This window comes from Balaenoptera physalus (genome assembly GCF_965194825.1).
Source record: "Balaenoptera physalus genome assembly, chromosome: 4".
Lineage (NCBI taxonomy): Eukaryota > Metazoa > Chordata > Mammalia > Artiodactyla > Balaenopteridae > Balaenoptera > Balaenoptera physalus.
Window position 1 is genome coordinate 80950177 of NC_138891.1, and position 18916 is coordinate 80969092.

Sequence of the window (18916 nt, forward strand, 5' to 3'; positions counted from 1 at the left end):
CTGCTGAAAACAACGGCACTTCCCTGGCTGTGTAACCCTTTTGGGGCAACTCATTTCTTCCATGAGCTTGTTCCGTGCTTGCAAATACTGGATGCTCATTAAATTTATCTTATTTAGCGTTTTCTTTTTTCTTAGTATACAAGTACTGCAAGTAGAAAAAAATGTAAATACAGATGAGCAAAAGAAAAAAAAAAATCACCAAATCTCACCCTCTTCTATTAGAACTTGAAACCTCTTTAGTGTTCATGGTTTATGACTATTCATCAACATACACAGAATTTACCCTGGACCCAGGGCCAACCATCCCCAATGGTTGAAACGGAGGCAGGGAATCCTGCCTAGAAACCAGCCTCCTGGAGGTTCTCATACATTGGTATGCAAAAGAGGCTCTCAGCAGCTTAAGAAACGTGCAGCTTCCCAGAGATTCCCCTGCAAATTCTCGGGACTACTCTCGGAGAAACTCTGAAAGAGATCCTCTTAAAAAGTTTGTTAAGGGCTTCCCTGGTGGCACAGTGGTTAAGAATCCGCCTGCCAATGCAGGGGACACGGGTTCGAGCCCTGGTCCGGGAAGATCCCTCATTCCGCGGACCAACTAAGCCCGTGCGCCGCAACTACTGAGCCTGCGCTCTAGAGCCCGCGAGCCATAACTACGGAAGCCCGCGCACCTACAGCCCATGCTCCGCAACAAGAGAAGCCACCGCAATGAGAAGCCTGCGCACCTCAACGAAGAGTAGCCCCCGCTCGCTGCAACTAGAGAAAGCCTGCGCACAGCAACGAAGACCCAACACAGCCAAAAATAAATAAATTAATTAATAAAAAAAAAAACCCACTGATCTGATTGCGTTTGTCCCTAGCGAAGACCAAGAGCCACATCGGGGCACGCTCGGTTCTTCGTGATCCCTTCGCCCACACTACCCTCTCTAGTCACAGCAAACCCCCCATGGGTCCCTGAAGCCCATGCTTCATGCCCTTGCGTCCTCCTTCTTCTGACTGAGATGCACCCCCCATGCAGATGCTCCACGGTCCTTCAGCACACTACTCTAGAGCCTTTCCTGTAAACTCAAATAGAGTAAATCGCCAAAAAACAGGACGCAAAGCTCTGCTGTATGGTCTAGAATTCTGGACATTAGTTTATGATGCAAATCAAGATAGTCTAATTTCTTTGAGTTTCTGTCTTTTGGCCTCAGGGAACATAGTTGAGGGATATGATGTAGAGTATTTTGGAGACTAACACTCCTCCCTTCCCCACCTTTGTCTCTGAATCTCTGACACATCACAACAAAAAGATATGCTCCTCCCGAGACTGCACCTTTTCCTTTGCAGGGAGTGCATTATTCTTTACGTAAAATCAGGCAAAATTAATGGCGATCTGCGGTTTGTTAAAACAGCGAGGGATGATGATATTCAAGCTTTTATCCTGAGGTTTTGCAGCTCATGAATTACTTAGTATTCTCTGAACGTCTCCTGTGCAGAACTAGCTTCATTCAGAAGCCAGATACTATAATTCCCCGAGCCTGATCACTCCTTCCCTTACCACTCTGCAACTCCTCCTTTCAGCTCTGTTTTTAGACAAGATCCTCACCAGATCTGTCTAGGACTAAGGCTAAATGATAAAGATGGCACGAATGATTACTGTCAAAGTTCTGGGCACTTTCTCAGAAGAGGAGCAGTCATAAATAATACCTAAAGAACAGACTATTAATAAAGAAAATGCTAGTTTACCGTGCAGACACTTACTTCTAGAGTTAGAGAAGCTAGATATCAACCAGCTTTCTATGCTTTTAATTCCTAACTTTTGGGGAATTCCCTGGCAGTCCAGTGGTTAAGACTCGGCACTTTCACTGCTGTGGGCCTGGGTTCGGTCCCTGGTGGAACTAAGATCCCATAAGCCGCGCAATGCGGCCAAAAAAAAAAATTTTTTTTTTCCGAACGTTTTTTCTCCTCACCTTTTCCTTAACAGCTTCAAAACTGGAATTTTCTGCTGCTTGTTTTTTGCTATAGAAAATGTCAGTGGTCAGATCTGATCCAACGGTAGCCCAAGAATGGGCAGTTTTTAAATGGTAAGGCTCAGGTTCTGATCCCTTTTCTTGGGTACCCAGAAGGGGTCAGGGAAGGGGTCAGGGATTCCACCCTGGGTTCTCTGGCACCAGAGGGCAACAGCCTGTGCTGGGAGTAACAGCCTAAAGAGGCTCCAAATGGGGACTGAGTCTCTACCCAAGCTTGCACACAAGGAGGCCACTGTAAAGCTTCCATGAAGAAAACCATGGCAAGAAATTGGTGTTTTAAAAGATCTGTCAGTACTAATTACAGTGAGGAGAACCTAGAAGCAGAGAAACCTTCTGGGAGAGAATCTAGGCACAGGGTGACTCACCACCAGGTCACCTCTTCGGGGAAGCCATCCCTGATCCCCAAAAGGACGGAGTACTTGTTATATAGTCTTAGAGCAACCTGTACAAAATTCATACTTGATTGAGTAGGTTTTGTTTCTGTGTTTTTAAACATCTGCATTTTTTCTATTCCATAAACTCCATGAGGAGCTATGTCCATCTTACTCAATTTATAAGACACCGCCCATGATCTAAGCTCATAGTCTAGTCCTCAAGCAGCACGCAGAACAAAGCAAAGTGCACACAAGGATGGATGACGAAAAGAAAGGCGGGGCCAGGTGCGTGAGCATCAGTGGACCTTACGTAGGACGTGGCAAGATGACATTGTCCTAGCAAGGACCAGATTAGATGCAAAGTACACATTTGTTTCCAGGGCTTTTTTTCCTCCCAGCTCCGTATTTATTTTCTCCCTCTCAGCCATCCCATCCCCACCTGCAAGCACCTGCTCCATACTCCATTCCCGCTTTCCACTGGTTGGTCAACCAGAATCCTGGAATTTTGGACTGCCAGAGTTGGAAGGGACCATAAAATCACCTGGTTGAACCTGCTTGATTCAGTGTCAGGAAACTGAGGCTCCAGGAAGTTTGGGGACTTATCCAAGGTCACTCAGCTGGACAATGGTAAAGCCCTAGCGTTAGAGGGAGACTGAGAAAAGGGTACAGGAGTGTTGAAAAGTCATTAGGGTTTCCTTTCTTTCCAGTTTTGAGGATTAGGGTTTAAGTGCCTGGAAGGCCTCTCTCTGGTCCAGACTAACACTTTGGTGTCAGAAGTAATTTAGGGTATTTAAGCTGAGGCGCACTCTTAGCAGTCAAACCAAATTAAGTATGTTTATTGGATCTTCACGTGTAAAACACTGTGCCAGATTTTGGGGATTCAAAGAAGTATCTTATAAGATGCTGCCCGTGACCTCAGCTTATAGTCTAGTGAGTTCAATTACATGCAGTTAAATTGTGGGTAGAACAAAAACGTCAGGAAGAGTTCTTTCTTGTTGGTTCTCCATCTGTCAGGCAGGAGTCAGCTGGGTTTAATGATATCTTTCTGGAGAGAGAGGAAAAGGAGGCAGCTGCCAGAGGCTTGTCTCTCCCCTTCTGAAAATGTGCTTTCTCTTCTTAAAAAGTGAGTAGCTGACCCTGAGCAAGGAGGAGGGGTTTAGTGTCTTAAAGACTCCATGATTCCCGTTTAAAGAGGGTGTGGCCTTGCAGTGGCTTAAATTCCCTGAAGAGAAAGAGACGGAATAGCAGCCTTTCAGGGCGCTCTCGCAGCAGTGTGGCAGGTGTGGCCTGGGGACACAGAGCAAAGCAGGCCTGAGCTGGTTGAGGAGGCTGGGGAACCTACAAGGAGGATCAGCTCTATGTGGAGGATAGAGCAGCTCTGGTACCCTGTGGAGGACCCAGTGGACAGCAGTCGACTGCTCAGGATCCAGGCCACGTGACGGATTCTCAATCCAGGGGATCTGAGAGGGATTGGAGAGGACAGGCAGTGGACGCCCGGGTGTCCACATAAAGGAGGTGGGCAAGGGCTGACAGAGCCCTTCATGACTCAGTCTTGAGAGCAGACTTCACGGTGTTATGTCGCGACATCTTGGTTTGGAGTCACTTGCTTAGCTCACTTAGTAGTCCTCTCTCACTTACCTTCTCTCAAGCATCTGGGAAGAGGGACAGATCAAGGGAAGAGAACAAGGTCCCTGCCCTAGTCTTCTACATTGTTCAAGCTGTGCTCATGTCCCACCCCCACCATGAAGGCTTCCAGACTCATCTGTCCATCAGGTATGTTTTGGCAGCCACTCTATGTTTTGGGTGCTGCATGCTAGTCGTCAAAGATGCCACGGAAAGCAAAACAATAGGGACTGTAAGAGGGAATTCATCTAAATGAATCTCCTCCTCTACTGTTCCTGCTTAAGGGGACGAGGTCTGGAGCCATCATGCATGGATTCAACTCCTCCCACTGCCACTTTCTGCCAGTGAGATGTGGGCACATCTAGAGGTCGATGCCATAATCCTAGTGTGCCGGCTGGGTGCCAGGTTCTGCCTGTCATCCTGTGTAATTACAGATAGTAACCCCTTTCACTTTACAATGTTTCCCAATTTGGGTAAAGAATCATATGCTTATAAGGTTCAGTTTCCTTATTTGTAAACTGGAGTTAATAATAAAGTCTGTCTCATAGGGTGAGATTTAAATAAAATAATCCGAAAAGTGCTTGGAACAATATCTCAATAAACTTCCAATACATATTGAAAGTTGCCATTGCTGTTTGTATAGTGACTATCATCCCATTGGACTTGGTCGTCTAGAGTGAGTGGATCCTTATATCCAGGACTATTTTACTCCTCTCTGGATCCCTAGCGCCCAGCACCATGCCCTGCACAATGGTAATTTTGACTCCATGGCTTCCCAAAGGAATTGTGTCACAGACTTTAGCCACCCAAGGGTACACTTGCAGGATAGCTGATTGGTGGCCTGTCCAGAAATGCTGCTTCCTATCTGGTATCAGACAGAATCACAGGAGAATGGAGGATGTTCTCCTAATTCCCTTTCTGAGTAGGGTTGCCAGAGAAAATACAGAGCACCAGTTAAATCCGAATTTCAGATACACGATGAATAATTTTTAGTGTAAGTATTTTCCCAATATTGCATAGGATATATATTAGAACATGATTTGTAATTCACCTGAAACTCAAATTTAGTTGAGTGTCTTGTATTTTTATTTGCTAAATATGGTAACCTTGTTTCTGAGTGCATCTCCTACTGTTTGCTGTCCCTTCCCCAAAGCAGTGTTCCCTTTAAGCCTCACACTCACAAAGCCACATCCATAAATCTTCCCTGACTCCTATTTACCCTATTGACCCACCTTAGGCCTATCCATGGGATACCTCTCATGATTTAGCTCCCCCCAACAAGATGACGAACTGAGAAAGGGGTGGGGCAGCCCCAGGTGTGCATGTGTCAGGGAGCCAGAATCCTCACTGGGTCAGAGGCATCAGGATGTCCAGAAGTGTGGGTGGGCTCCCCTCCCAGTAGAGATAAGCGGAGGCTATTTCCCCACCTGGTCTCTCGGAGAAAAGGGAGAGAGAACAAGGATGAAGCCAATCTTGACAAACTGATCAGGTTTCTCTTCTCATAGGTTTCTTTGTCTTCTAAGCCTGCCTCCGCATGTTCCCACCTCCTGGTGGCCCTTCTCCTTGGCTAAAAACTATATTTTTGACTGTATGAGTGGGTGGATGGGTGAGGATATTTTTGCAGCACCCTTTTAGAAAAGGTGGGAGCAAGATACCAGGGTATCTATGACTTGAGGGAATATAAATTTTTGGAGTACCACCTCCTTTTTCCTTACAACATTTATTGTGTGCCAGGCACTGGGCTAAGTATCTCATATGTATTACTTCATCCAGTCCATACAACCCTGCAAGGCAAGTATAACTATCCTCATTTTACAGGTGAGAAATCAGGGGCTGAGAGAGGTTTACTGCCTTGCTGATCATCATTTGGTTTGCAAATAGTGGAGCCAGTATTTAAGCTGAGTCTCTCTGACTCTGAATCCCTCTCTTAATTAGCTTCCTATTATTGCTCCTTTTTCAGAATACACCCTGGCACCTACTAGGTGCTCAATTACTATTTCTTGAACGGATGCTTGACTGAATGTATGAATGAATGTATCTAGACTCAAGGAGCCACACTTAATCTCTGTAGACTCACCAGACAACGATCACCAAAAGAATGATTTATCATGATGTGTCTGCATATTTTTGATTTTGAAAATTCATCAAAGTGTAATTTGTGATCAAATATTTCATGGTTACTAATTTCATTACAATATTTGGTGTATTTGTTTTTAAATGGAAATATTTTGGTTGTGGGTCCTGAGTTCCACAGACCTTGATGCTCCTAGTTATAGTTTGCATTTATTACAGTGTTCTGGGGAAACATATTCCCTGTGTAATTCAGGAGTCAGCTGGATTTTTGAGGAATCATCCTTGTGGGATTCTCAAATCATAGCCTCTGGCTGGTCACAGCCTTTTTAAGAATTTTACTGACACATGCTCTGACCTTCAATTTTATATGAACCAGCAGTAACCAACGGTCTCTGCATAGCTCTGAGTATTCTATTGAGAAATTTATTTTTTCTTTTGATCTTGATGTACATTTGGTATTAATTTTTTTCTTGGTGTGTTTCCATTTACACATGAATGACCTCAGTTTGTTTTTAGCAGAGCATTGCTACAGCTGGATGAAGATGCAGGGCTTATTAAACAGAAAAAAATTCTTGAAGCTGCTGGCCTAGGACAGAACTGCTTTTTCAAAGCACATACAGTCATAGCACACATTCTGTTACATACAAATACACACACACACACACACACACACACACACTGAGTCAGAGGACATCAGGCTGTGAAACACAGAGGGACTTTACTTTGAGGAATGTGACAATGAATATAAAGAAGTAAAACAATCATCATCTTAAGAAAAAAGTGATGGGGACCAGGTTGGGTACAAGCTGTGCTATGCAGTCTGGTATGGTTTAGATCATCATTCCAGGAATGCCCAGAGCTTCTAAGTCTTGTGTTAGAAAGTGAGAGGACACCTGGGAGACCCCTGAGAGGTAGCAGGAATGTCTTGTGCACAGATTTCTGGTTCTTACATAACATCAGCGAGGGGCTTTTCAATTGAGATATGTGCTTGGACATGCATTAGCATACTTCAGAGAAGAGCAAGGCAGAACAATATGTATGGGATTGTCTCATATTCTTGGCCATATGGTCAACAGAATTAAACTGTTCCAGAAAGAGAGTCACTTAAATTCCTCCTGGAGACTGCAGCCTTAGCTTTTGTGTGAAAACAATACCCACACTCACACTGAGAACTAGGATGGATACCTCATATCTGTGAGTTTTGATCTGATCCTCACAACACCCTGCAAGGTAAGAATCATCATTCTCATTTCCAGAGGAGGAAACCGAGACTCAAAGAAAGAGGTCCCTTGTCACATCCCACAACTGGTAAGAGGCCCAGGCTCTGTCCACCCCATGTAACTATTGCTATTCGACGGCTGATGGGGTCAAATGGCGCCAATTCTCATAGACACTAGAGCTACTCCTATATCTAATTAGTCACTAAACCGTACTGGAATTATATACCGCATTTGGAAGAGATACCTCTGGAGACTTTTGTGGAGCTCCAAATTTGGAGATACCACTAGAGCACTGAATTTATATGATAAAATGAAAAGACAACAAGTCACCTTAAGAGATGGCCACTGGGGTGAGCTAAGCTCTTTTGCTGGCTAAATTATTAACTTCTATACACCAGACCCTCAGTGTCTGCCATAAATGTGTGGCTCAGCAAAATTAAAAACGACTACATGACAAGTATCTCACTGTGGTTTTAATCTGCATTTCCCTAGTGGCTAATGATGGTAAACATCTTTTCATGTGCTTATCCATCTGTACATCCTCTTCAATGAAATGTCTGCTCATATCTTTGGTCTATTTTCTAATTGGATTGTTCAGGGGGTTTTTTTATTGCCAAGGTTTGAAAATTCTTTATATATTCTATACACTAGTCCTTTGTCAGATATGTGGTTTGCAAATATTTTCTCCCGCTCTGTAGCTTGTCTTTTACCTCTTAACCAGGATCTTTTGCAGAGCAAAAGTTTTTAATTTTGATGCGCTCCGATTTATCAGTTTTTTCTTTTATGGATCATGCTTTTGGTGTGAAGTCTAAGAACTCTTTGCCTAGTCCCAGGCCCCAAGGATTTTATTTTTTTTCTAAAAGTTTTATAGTTTTGTATTTTATATGTAAGTCCATGATCCCTTTTGAGTTAAGTTTTGTGTAAGGTTTAGGTGGAGGTTCATTTTTCAGCCTGTGGATATCTAATTGCTCCAGCACCAGTTCTGGTAAAGGCTATCCCTTCTCCATTGTATTGCCTTTGTACCTTTGTCAAATCTGTTGGGTGTACTCATGTGGGGCTGTTACTGGGTCCCCTAGTCTGCTCCAGTGGTCTATGTGTCTATCCCTTTGCCACACTACCTTTATACTGTAGCTATGTACTAGGCCTTAATATTGGGTAGAGTGATTCTTCCCATTTTCTTCTTCTTTTTCAAGATTGCTCTACTATTTTAGGGCCTTTGTTTTTCCATATTAATTTGAGAATAAGCTTGTCTTTGTCTACAAAAAAACTTGCTGGGATTTTGATAGGAAATGCATTAAACCTATAGGTCAATTTAGGGAGAAATTGACATCTTTCCTATACTGAGTTTGTAAGAACCTTTTGATTTGTTCCTTCTCCACTCCTGTAACTCCCACCCAAAGGAGAATGTCATTAGTTCATATCTGAATTTCCTGACTAACTTATAACTCGCCTTTGGATTGTGTTCTTCTGTTGTCCCCATTCATCTTGTATATTGCTGCCAAAATAATGGACCTCAAGCCCTCCTCCACAAAGTTCTTGCCTGGGAGTCTCAAATGGCTTTCTACTCCAGACCCAGGCTCAGGTTTACCCTCTCTGCAAACTCCCCAAACTTCCACTTCTCACTCATTCTTGATATACCCAGTAATTCATGACTCTGGACCTTTCCCTATTCCTAGAACTTAGCCAGGAATTCCTTCCACACTGTGAAGCTAATCTGTTTCCATTTTCTTCTAACAATTCAAGCTTACTCCATGCAAGAAATATTCCCTAAATAACCCGGTCACCTTGTACGTGCTCATACACAACAGCATGCCCAGCATACCCAACATCCAGAGCAGGTCCTTCTTAATGCCATCTTCCTTTATATAAAGGAATTATTTTCAGCAATAAGCATAGAATAGTAATACAGTAATAATTGTTCATTGTTATTTTCTTATTTTGTTCTTTTGTTTTAAATCAATTTATTTGAAAAGGAAAAATTGAATTCTATTTTAAAGATATTCATATTCGGGCTTCCCTGGTGGTGCAGTGGTTGAGAGTCTGCCTGCCAATGCAGGGGACATGGGTTCGAGCCCTGGTCTGGAAAGATCCCACATGCCACGGAGCAACTGGGCCCGTGAGCCACAATTACCGAGCCTGCACATCTGGAGCCTGTTCTCAGCAACAGGAGAGCCCGCGATAGTGTAGGGCCCGCGCACCGCGATGAAGAGTGGCCCCCGCTTGCCGCAACTAGAGAAAGCCCTCGCACAGAAACGAAGACCCAACACAGCCATAAATGAATAAATAAAGAACTGATTGAAAGACTTTATAAAAAAAAAAAAGATATTCATATTCAGTAAAGTGTTTCATGCATGAACTAAAATTTGCACTTATGAAACAAAAATATTATACCTTGTAGTTTACACTCTATTTCACTATTTTAAATTTTGGCCATAAATAAAAACCTCAAGATCTCATATAATGACTTAAGTTTTGTTTCCCCCTATTTGTAATCACTCTGTTACTGTTGTTTACTTGACACCTACTGTTTAGATGCAGGAATGTGTAGAGCCACGGGGTTGGAGACACAAGCTGCATCTGAAACAAGCTCAAACAATTCAAACCAATATGAACCGATTGTTAAAGTGAACACCTGTAGTCGAATCCACATGTGTTAGGGGGTGGCTGTACAAGTTGGAGGTCTCCAGGCTAACGTCCTTGTAGAATACAATGTTTATTAAAGTACAAGTATTAAAAATGTACCAACATACCAGATATGTTTGCACATATATTACTAAAACTCACAGTCCCTCAAAATATTAAACATAGATTTACCACATGATCCAGCAACTCCACTCCGAGGTATATCTACCCAAGAGAAATACAACATATATCTGCTCAAAACCTCATACATGAATGATCACAGCAGCATTATTCATGAAAGCCAAAAAAGTGGAAACAACCCAAATGTCCATTAACTAACGGATAGATAAATAAATGGTGGCATGTCCACACAAAGGAATGTTAATCGACAATAAAAAGGAATGAAGTACTAATACAGGATACATGGGTGGGTCTTGAAAAGAGTCTGTTAAAAATAAAATAAGGGGCTTCCCTGCTGGCGCGGTGGTTGAGAATCTGCCTGCCAATGCAGGGGACACGGGTTCGAGCCCTGGTCTGGGAAGATCTCACATGCCGCGGAGCGACTAGGCCCGTGAGCCACAATTGCTGAGCCTGCGCGTCGGGAGCCTGTGCTCCGCAACAAGAGAGGCCGCGATAATGAGAGGCCCGCCCACCGCGATGAAGAGTGGCCCCCGCTTGCCACAACTAGAGAAAGCCCTCGCACAGAAACGAAGACCCAACACAGCCATAAATAAATAAATAAATAAAATGAAAAAAGAGAAATAAAATTTTATATAGTTAAGTGAGTCTTCTATAGACCTTTTGTTCGGAAATCACTGTTTTTAAACTCAACCCCAGCATCTAGATTCCCTGTACAGTTGATCAACACAGAGCGCCCTCTACTGATGAACTGTGAACAATCCATAGATATGTCTGCTGCTCTTTCCAAACCCATAAGCAGTAAGAGCCCCTGTTCCCATGGCTTTGGAGACACTAGCCCTGTGGTTATCCCACCTCCCAGCCACGGCCCAAGGCCGCTGCTCCTCTGAGTCCAGATTCCCACGGCAGCATGGCTACCACATATGGCCCTTCTCCTGACTGAACCTCCAAACCCTGCGGGAGCCTATGTGTTCTCCCCCTCCAAACCCTTCTCCTCCTGTATCCCTCTTCCCCCCACTCACAATGCCACCAGCTCCACCTCGGGAGGACACATTTTCCCAGCGGCTCCCAGACCTGCCCACTACCCCACCCAGCTCACAAGAGATTTTGTCTCCACTTTGAGGGTCGGAGTTAGGGTTCTTGGAAACCTCACTTGCCTCCTGGCAATGTCATAAGTGGTTGTCAGTTCTTATAGTACTACAAGTGCTATTTTTAAAGGATTTTCAGGTACATTGTCTCCTGTGATTCTTGCACTTTTTACAAGCTAGACATTATTTCTAGCTCCTAGAACATTTTCTAGACATTTTTGCAATTTTGATGATAAAACCGAGGCTCAGATAGGTTAAGTAACTTGTCCCAAATCACACAGCCAATAAGTAAAGGAACTATGATAGAAACCTATGGCTTCTGCTTCCTATTCCAGTTCAGTATTACACAGAGGAGTAAACCACAATGAAATTATAGTCTGCATAGACTTTTGTTGATTGGCCTTCGAACCTAACCACCATTTTAGACCTTCTTTTTTCCATGGGAAAATGCATTTCAAATTCTAAGCATTCAATGTGCAAGTGTTCCCCTGCAGCATAACTCATTTTTAATTTGGGGGCTGACTCTATCATCTCTCCACCAAAGTTTCATTTTTATTGATTCCATTATTACACTGGTCAGGACCCAAAGGGAAGATTCAAAACAAAGATTTTGGAGTCAGGCTTGGGCCCGCCACTTATTAGATGTCACCTCAAGCAAATTACTGAACCTTTTTGAGCTTCAATTTCCTCCTCTGTAAGATGGGGGTAACATTATACATATAGGATTATCATATGTATATTACCTGAATAGGCAGGTGTGTAAAGTGCCCAGTGTGGTGCTTGGCACTGAGTCCATCTGCAGTAAACGTGTAATGTTGCTTTACAGAGTGACTACAACCCGGAATATATCCCCACTGGCCAGGAAGGGCCCCTGTTTATCCAGTTGTGCAGGTGAAATTAGTAATAGTGCCCCCTTCCATTCTTCAGGTGCTCCAGTATGGATGATAAATTACATGGTTACCTTACCTGCAGATGGCTGGCCGGTAGGGCCCAGGAATGGTGACTTTAGGAGAATCACACGGCCCCAAGGCCGGAGCTCCCTAATTACAGGAAAATCTGGCCTTTGTCAAGAGCATCTCACCAGGGAGCTGAGAGCTACTGTTGGGATGTTTCCAGAAGCAGAGTCGAGGGTCTGAAGCCAGGAAGAGAGCTTGCAGGGAATAGGGAGCTCAGCCAAAGGAACCAACAGTCACGCAAGTGTCTGGTCTGCCAGGACTCCTGCCAAGGAGCCAGGCCACAAGGGCAGGGTGGGAGTTGGAGAGGGGGCCAAGACGGCAAGCCAAACAGGAGGTGAGGGTGAACCAGGAGACGAAGTGTCAGGGACACCAGTAAGGGAGGTCAGCAAGGTGCCGGAAGGGCGATGGGTCTCACTGTGCATGGAGCGGGTGCCTGGGCATCAGGCCCCCGTGGTATCTGGCTCCATCCTTCCTCATCTTTATAGGGGTTGAGGCACTGTCTAGGGCACATCCAGGTTGTACCCTCTGTGACACTGCATATATGCCAGGGTTGATCAGTGACTCTGAGACTGCCGGTGATAACAAGGACCAAACATAATGTAGGCAGTGCCATTTAAACCTCCAAAGGCAACGTTTCCTCCATCTGCTCGTGTCAATTTGCCATGTTCGATAAATAAAATTGGCAGCTTATTTCAGTTTTACCTGAGTACTGACTTCTCACAAAGTCCTGACTTCTCACGAAGTAGCTGTCTCATAAATGAGGTGTAATGATCAAAAGGCCTACCAATTAAGAGGCAAGCTTGATTAGAAAGAAAGGAATAATGGGGTGGGAGTCGGAACTTCTATCCTGGTTCTGCTTCCTTGTGATCTGATTCTTGAGATGAGTCATTGCACCTCCCTCCCTCCCTGGGCTCATTTTCCCCAGCTGTCCAGGAGGAAATAATTGTTGTGAAGGTAAACAGAGAGTATGGGTACACAAGCATTACAAAGACTGTGGAGTGCTATAAAAATACAAGCTAGACATAGCTCCAATATAATAATAATGTAGCAATCTCTCCTAAAGCAGCCATTTATCATCTGTATTAAGAAGCTCAGAAAAATAACATTATGTTTAAAAAAGAATATACCTGGGGTAGATGTAATGAACAGATTCCAGTATACTAGAATCAGGACAACTTCAAATACTAAAAAAATACTCCTTTACATGCTCCTTGAATATATTAGTGGGAGTTGCTAACCTCACCTCCCTCTAGAAACATACAACAGTTAGAAAACATAAATATCTTCCCCCAAAGTTGGGATAGATACAGGGATGATAGGCCCATACTAGAATATTCATACTAATGGAAATTCACAGTCCCCTTTTGAAGAAGGAAGGACAACCTTTTCTTTCCAACAAACACTCCTGGTTCAAACCGGAATGCTGAGTTGATCGGTTCTGGTCCAATATTTCAGCAGATGGAACAAACCGCACCTTTGACCAAGGCAGCATAGTGTTATAGAAAACGTGTGGGCCTGGAATCTGACGAGCCTGGGCTCCTTACCAAGCCGGCCCTGACTGCTTCTCTATGACTTTAGGCAATTTATTCAGCCTCACTGAGCCTCGGTGCACTCACCTGGAAAATGGAAGTGGCAGTAGCTACCTAATCGAGTTGCTGTGAGGACTGAATTAAATAACATCTACCACATTTCAAGTATAGCACCTGGCACAGAGGAGGGGACTCATTGTCACTATGAGAGCACCTTGACCTCTGCCCTGTGCTGCCAGGAAGCCCGGGACAAAGACCATGGCAATTGCCTGCTACTAGTCAACGTGGGTGAGCAGTGAGACAAGGCTGCCAGAAAAGCTAACCCACCCCAGGCCTTGCAAATGGAAACATAGGGTCTCGAACTTGTGTGTGTGTGTGTGTGTGTGTGTGTGTGTGTGTGTGTGTGTGTGTGTGTGTAGTCTGCTCCAGTTAGAACACATCCCACATCTGGACCTCTGGCTGCAGCTTGCAGAAGCCCATCTTAAAATACAGGGCATCCAGAGGAAGGTGAAGAGGAGTCCAGAGGACCTGAACACTACCTCATTTGAAGAGTGGTTGAAAGAGCTGGCGGCGGGGGGGCCTTGAACCCAGAAAAGAGAAGCCTTGGACAAAGTGAGAACTGTTTCCAAATAAGTGAAGGGTTTCATGCAGGAGTAGGTGAAGACATATTCTCCGTGACCCTGGAAAGCAAATCACGACCCAGAGGTAGAAATGACAGACTCACTGTGTGGCTCAAACGCAGGAGGGGCTCTGGATCACGGGGAGCTCTCCACCTAGGGGAACGTCACTTCCCGCAACTCCTGGGGTCCAGGATACCCGCGCTGGGCTGGGCGGAGATTAGCTGCCCTGTGAGGCCCCTTCTGAGTCAACAGGGCCTCAGCAGAGCCCCGGATCTTACAATCCTGTTATAATTTTTTGGTCCTTATTAAATCATATTTTATAAATCTCAAATTTTTTAAAATGGTTGATCGAGGTGATTATGCCTGAGACATGTTAAAAGCCAGAGGAGACAGTGAATATGTTAGAGTTGTTTGCCTTTGGTTATTAGGTTCAGAACACTTTTGATGATTTCCATTCCAGTCTGGAATTAGAGAATACTTCCTGAAGTGCAAGGAGCTTCATATACATAACTTCCCTGACTCCTCCTCTCCACTCAAAGTCCATTCTGGAGTCAGAGTCTTATTTATTACTGCTTTACCTGAAAGTTAAATTATTTTCAAATTTAAAATCTAAAAATAGTTTATATCACGTTCCTTAAGCCCTTCCATCTTTATTCTTTTCTCTCAAATCGTTCTAAAGTTCAGAACATATTTGTGCAGAAATACTATACACACACGTAGAAGGAAACTGATTAAAGAGCCAGTTTTGATCCTCTTTCTCCCCCAAATACAACTGTGTAAATGACATTTTTTTATCTCGTCTCAAGCATGAAGTGCTACGGAAGTACGATTCACTGCTCACACAATGTTCAATTATTCAGCGCGGGACCCTGGGGCTAAAGGAGATCTGGGAACCCTAAGGTCCTAGCCAAGCACCCCTTGAACTCATCAGAGCAAGGGCAGACCATCAGAAGTGAACGTTTGAAATATGTCAGCAGTTTCAGAGGAGCACCCAATGACATTTTAATCTGAAAAATTATAAACAACCCCACTCCCACCACCAGCCCTGCCACCTCCTGAGGAATGTGCAGCGTGGTGGATCTGAAGGAGCCATTGATAAGCAGAGCAGCTTTAAAGTGCCCTGGTGAGGGGAGAGTTTGACAGCAGAGATTATTTCTGATGCTTTCAAAGGCGCACACTTTATAAATGTTTTGCACATATATGGCGTAGGTCTGTTTCTAGGCATGGCATATATACATGACTGTCTATTTAAAAGCATTTCAAAGCTCATTTAGTAACGGCTTCTCCTAAGTGCTGCGGGGCGAAAGACGAAGAGATAAAGAAGGCCAGGTCTCTCCCCAAAGTACTACAGAATGCCCTATCTGCCAGCTACTTCCACGCCATCTCCATCTTCCTCATTTAACAGATGAGGAAACGGGGATTCCAAGAGGGGAGGTGTTAGGGTTGTCGGAAAGTTAAGCCTAGGCCCAGGTTTCTTGATTCTAAACCTAGAGTTTACTACGTGATGGTGGAAAGAAAATATCCACACTGTAAACCACAAAGCAATGCTAAAAACAGGCAAAGCCAGTGGGGGCCTGGAGCCCTGGTTTTCATCCCAGCAAAGAAAGGCACACCCTGCCCCATTTTTTGGCCACTGCGATACAGACCACAGGGTTCTCACCCTGGGTCACAGAACAGTCATGCCGCTGACATGCAATGCAAGACGGTGGAGCATTCCTACGAAGCTAGCAGGCTGAGCTGCTGGCATCACCCTGCCTGCAACGAGCAGAACTAGCCAGGCCACGCCCCACCCCTGGTGCAGCCCTGGGTTCTCTGTGATTGCTGTTTCAATCCACTAAGGATTTGAAGAGGCAAATGGGAAAAGACACAAACCCCAGCTCCTAGATTTCGCCAACGTGAAGCTCTTGCCTTTCAGTCTGGTTTGCGCCTTTCCTGAAGGCTCAGACTACAATACTAACCAGAGAGATTAGATCAGTTCAGACATCAGTCAACTGAGTGGAAATATCTACCACACCAGTTGGGTTTATGAAGCAACTGGCGGAGTTGCTGATGAGAGTGGAAAAGCCGCTCGCCTTAGACACAGCCTCATTCTCCTCTCCATGGTGACCCCCTCAGTGTCTCTGTTTGTTTACCCAGATGAGGTCTTCGTTTACCGGTTTCTCGGCCCCAGTGAGGACCCGCACAACGAGGTCTGGGGACACTGCGGTGGGGACACTGCAGATGCGGCGCGGCCCCAGAACAGTCCGTCCTTTCATGGCTGCTGTGGAATGAGCGCGGCTCTGCTAGCGGGCACGCGGGGCATCTTCTGTCTCCCGGCCAAGTCCGGTTTCCAAGTTCCCTACCGTAACCTTGGATACGGCTGGATGGGGGTGGCAAGGCCCTGTGAGGGGGTCTTTGTTTGTCACTGGAGGCTCTTTAGAAGGAGGGTGTGGATAGCTGGGTTCTGGGCCTGGCAAAGAAGGAGGGAAGTGAACGGGAAAGAGAGAACGGAACTGCTGCAGACCGACAAAGAAAGGATCCCGGCCGGGACAGATCCACCACATTAAGCTCTCCGTGTCTCTAGCTCCCCTTCACCGCCCCTTGTTTCCTCTTAGCTGCTCCCGCGCACACAGGCTGCGAGGATTTTACGCAGGAGGGAGCATGTGGGGTTTGCAGGGCACATGGTTCTGGTCCTGCAGCGGCACCGTCAGGCAACCTTAGGGGACTCGACGCAGGCTGTGCTGACCTGTGGCTCCAGAGACTAAGCAGCAGAGAAAGAAGAGCTCGGTGACCGTCTGCCACCACGACGTAAAAGGCAAAAGTAAAAGTGGCAGGGACCCCCAAAGTTCCTAACTCAGGGTGTCCTTTGGGGACTCTATACCCTGGGCTCATATTCTCAGACAGACTTCCTTGTCATAGGCTTTTTAGGTGCCTTCCAAGGTATGTGATCATGTCATGAAGTCTCATCATGGGTGATTTAATTGTCCAATAGATATTTCTTGGAATAATAAGTATTATTATTTTTCCAGGAGCTATCATTTCAAGCATCTATTATATGCCAGACATCTACATACATGATTTCATTTCTTCTCCCCAACAATCCTGAAAAGTGGGTATGATAATCCCCTTTAATAAATGAGAACACAGAGGTTCAGAGGTTAAGGCTGCATGACGAGGAAAGTGCAGAGGTGGCTTGTCTGTCTGACCCCAAAGCTTGTATCTTTTTTTTTTTTTTAATTTTTATTGGAGTATAGTCACTTTACAATGTTGTGCAAAGCTTGTATCTTTATAATAATAAATATAGATGAGAAAGTAGTAGGGAAATGCCGCATTCAATTTTAAAACTTTTTATAAATTTTTTTACTGCCATATAACGTGTATTCACTTTTGAGTATCACTTTTTCATCCCCGAGGGCACAACTCACTGCCCTGCTGTTTACACCAGTCAGAGAGCACATGACTTCCAAAGTGAGATGTGGCTGACAAGGACAATGAAATATCTCAGGCTGCATCACCAGAAAGCACAGTGTCTAGAAAGAGAGAGAACACCACTCTGCGCTCCTCAGTTGACACCCGGCGCATCAGGTCTCTTTTTGGGGAACACAGTATAAGAGGGGCACAGGCAAACTGGGCCAGGTTCAAAAGAGTCTGACCTTGAAGTTCAAGTGGACCCTAAACAATGTCCTATGCAGAAAAATGGAGGAACTGAGGTTATTTGGCTCGGAACAGAGATGGAGTTTCTGGCAACATGTAGGAAGTGGGGTGGTGGGGAGGAGAAGGGATTCAGCAGATATCTTCAAACTTTGAAATGCTGTCCAGAAGAAGAATTCTCCAGTGTGATGGTAATGAGCAGTTAGTCCTTTATACTTGCATAGTGTAAGAACGTTGCCAATGGCTCAGCAGAAGGAAGGGTTTCCAATATGTGGAGCTGTTCACTGACAGAAGTGTCTGCTTTGTGAGGCAGTGAGCTTACCATCACTGGAGAAAACAATCATCCATGACCTTTAAAGTCACTTCTAACCCCTAAATCCCACAATTCACCGGTACATTTACCGTCGTAAACATCCCCTCAGATTCTATATTCCTTCCTCCTAACAGCTCATTTGCATTTAATCTGCTATACTTGGTGGACTTTACTTTTTCCCTTCACTTGAATTAATTCTATTTTTTAAATACTTCAATATGAAATTAATAATTGATGGTTGGGCTTCCCTGGTGGTGCAGCGGTTGAGAATCTGCCTGCCAATGCAGGGGACACGGGTTCGAGCCCTGGTCTGGGACGATCCCACATGCCGCGGAGCAACTGGGCCCGTGAGCCACACCTACTGAGCCTGCGCATCTGGAGCCTGTGCTCCGCAACAAGAGAGGCCGCGATAGTGAGAGGCCCGCGCACTGCAATGAAGATTGGCCCCCACTCGCCGCAACTAGAGAAAGCCCTCGCACGGAAACGAAGACCCAACACAGCTAAAAATAATAAATAAATAAATAAATAAATTTTAAAAAATAATAATAATAATAATTGATGGTTTTATGAGGTATCCTTGAAAAAACTATTTTTTTTCAGATACTTGACCTTTTTGATCAGCCAAACATTTAATCGTAGATTTATAATACAGGACATCTAAAGCAGATCTCTTGTCCATCAAGGAGGGCAGCTTATCTTTATGGACACATTATTCCAAATTTTC

At 44.7% G+C, this 18916-nt stretch overlaps 1 protein-coding gene across 2 annotated transcripts in view; it reads right to left on the minus strand.

The window, feature by feature from the left end:
• ARHGAP31 (Rho GTPase activating protein 31) overlaps positions 1–18916 on the minus strand; it is a 115074-nt gene that overhangs the window by 62591 nt on the left and 33567 nt on the right. The window lies entirely within an intron of this gene.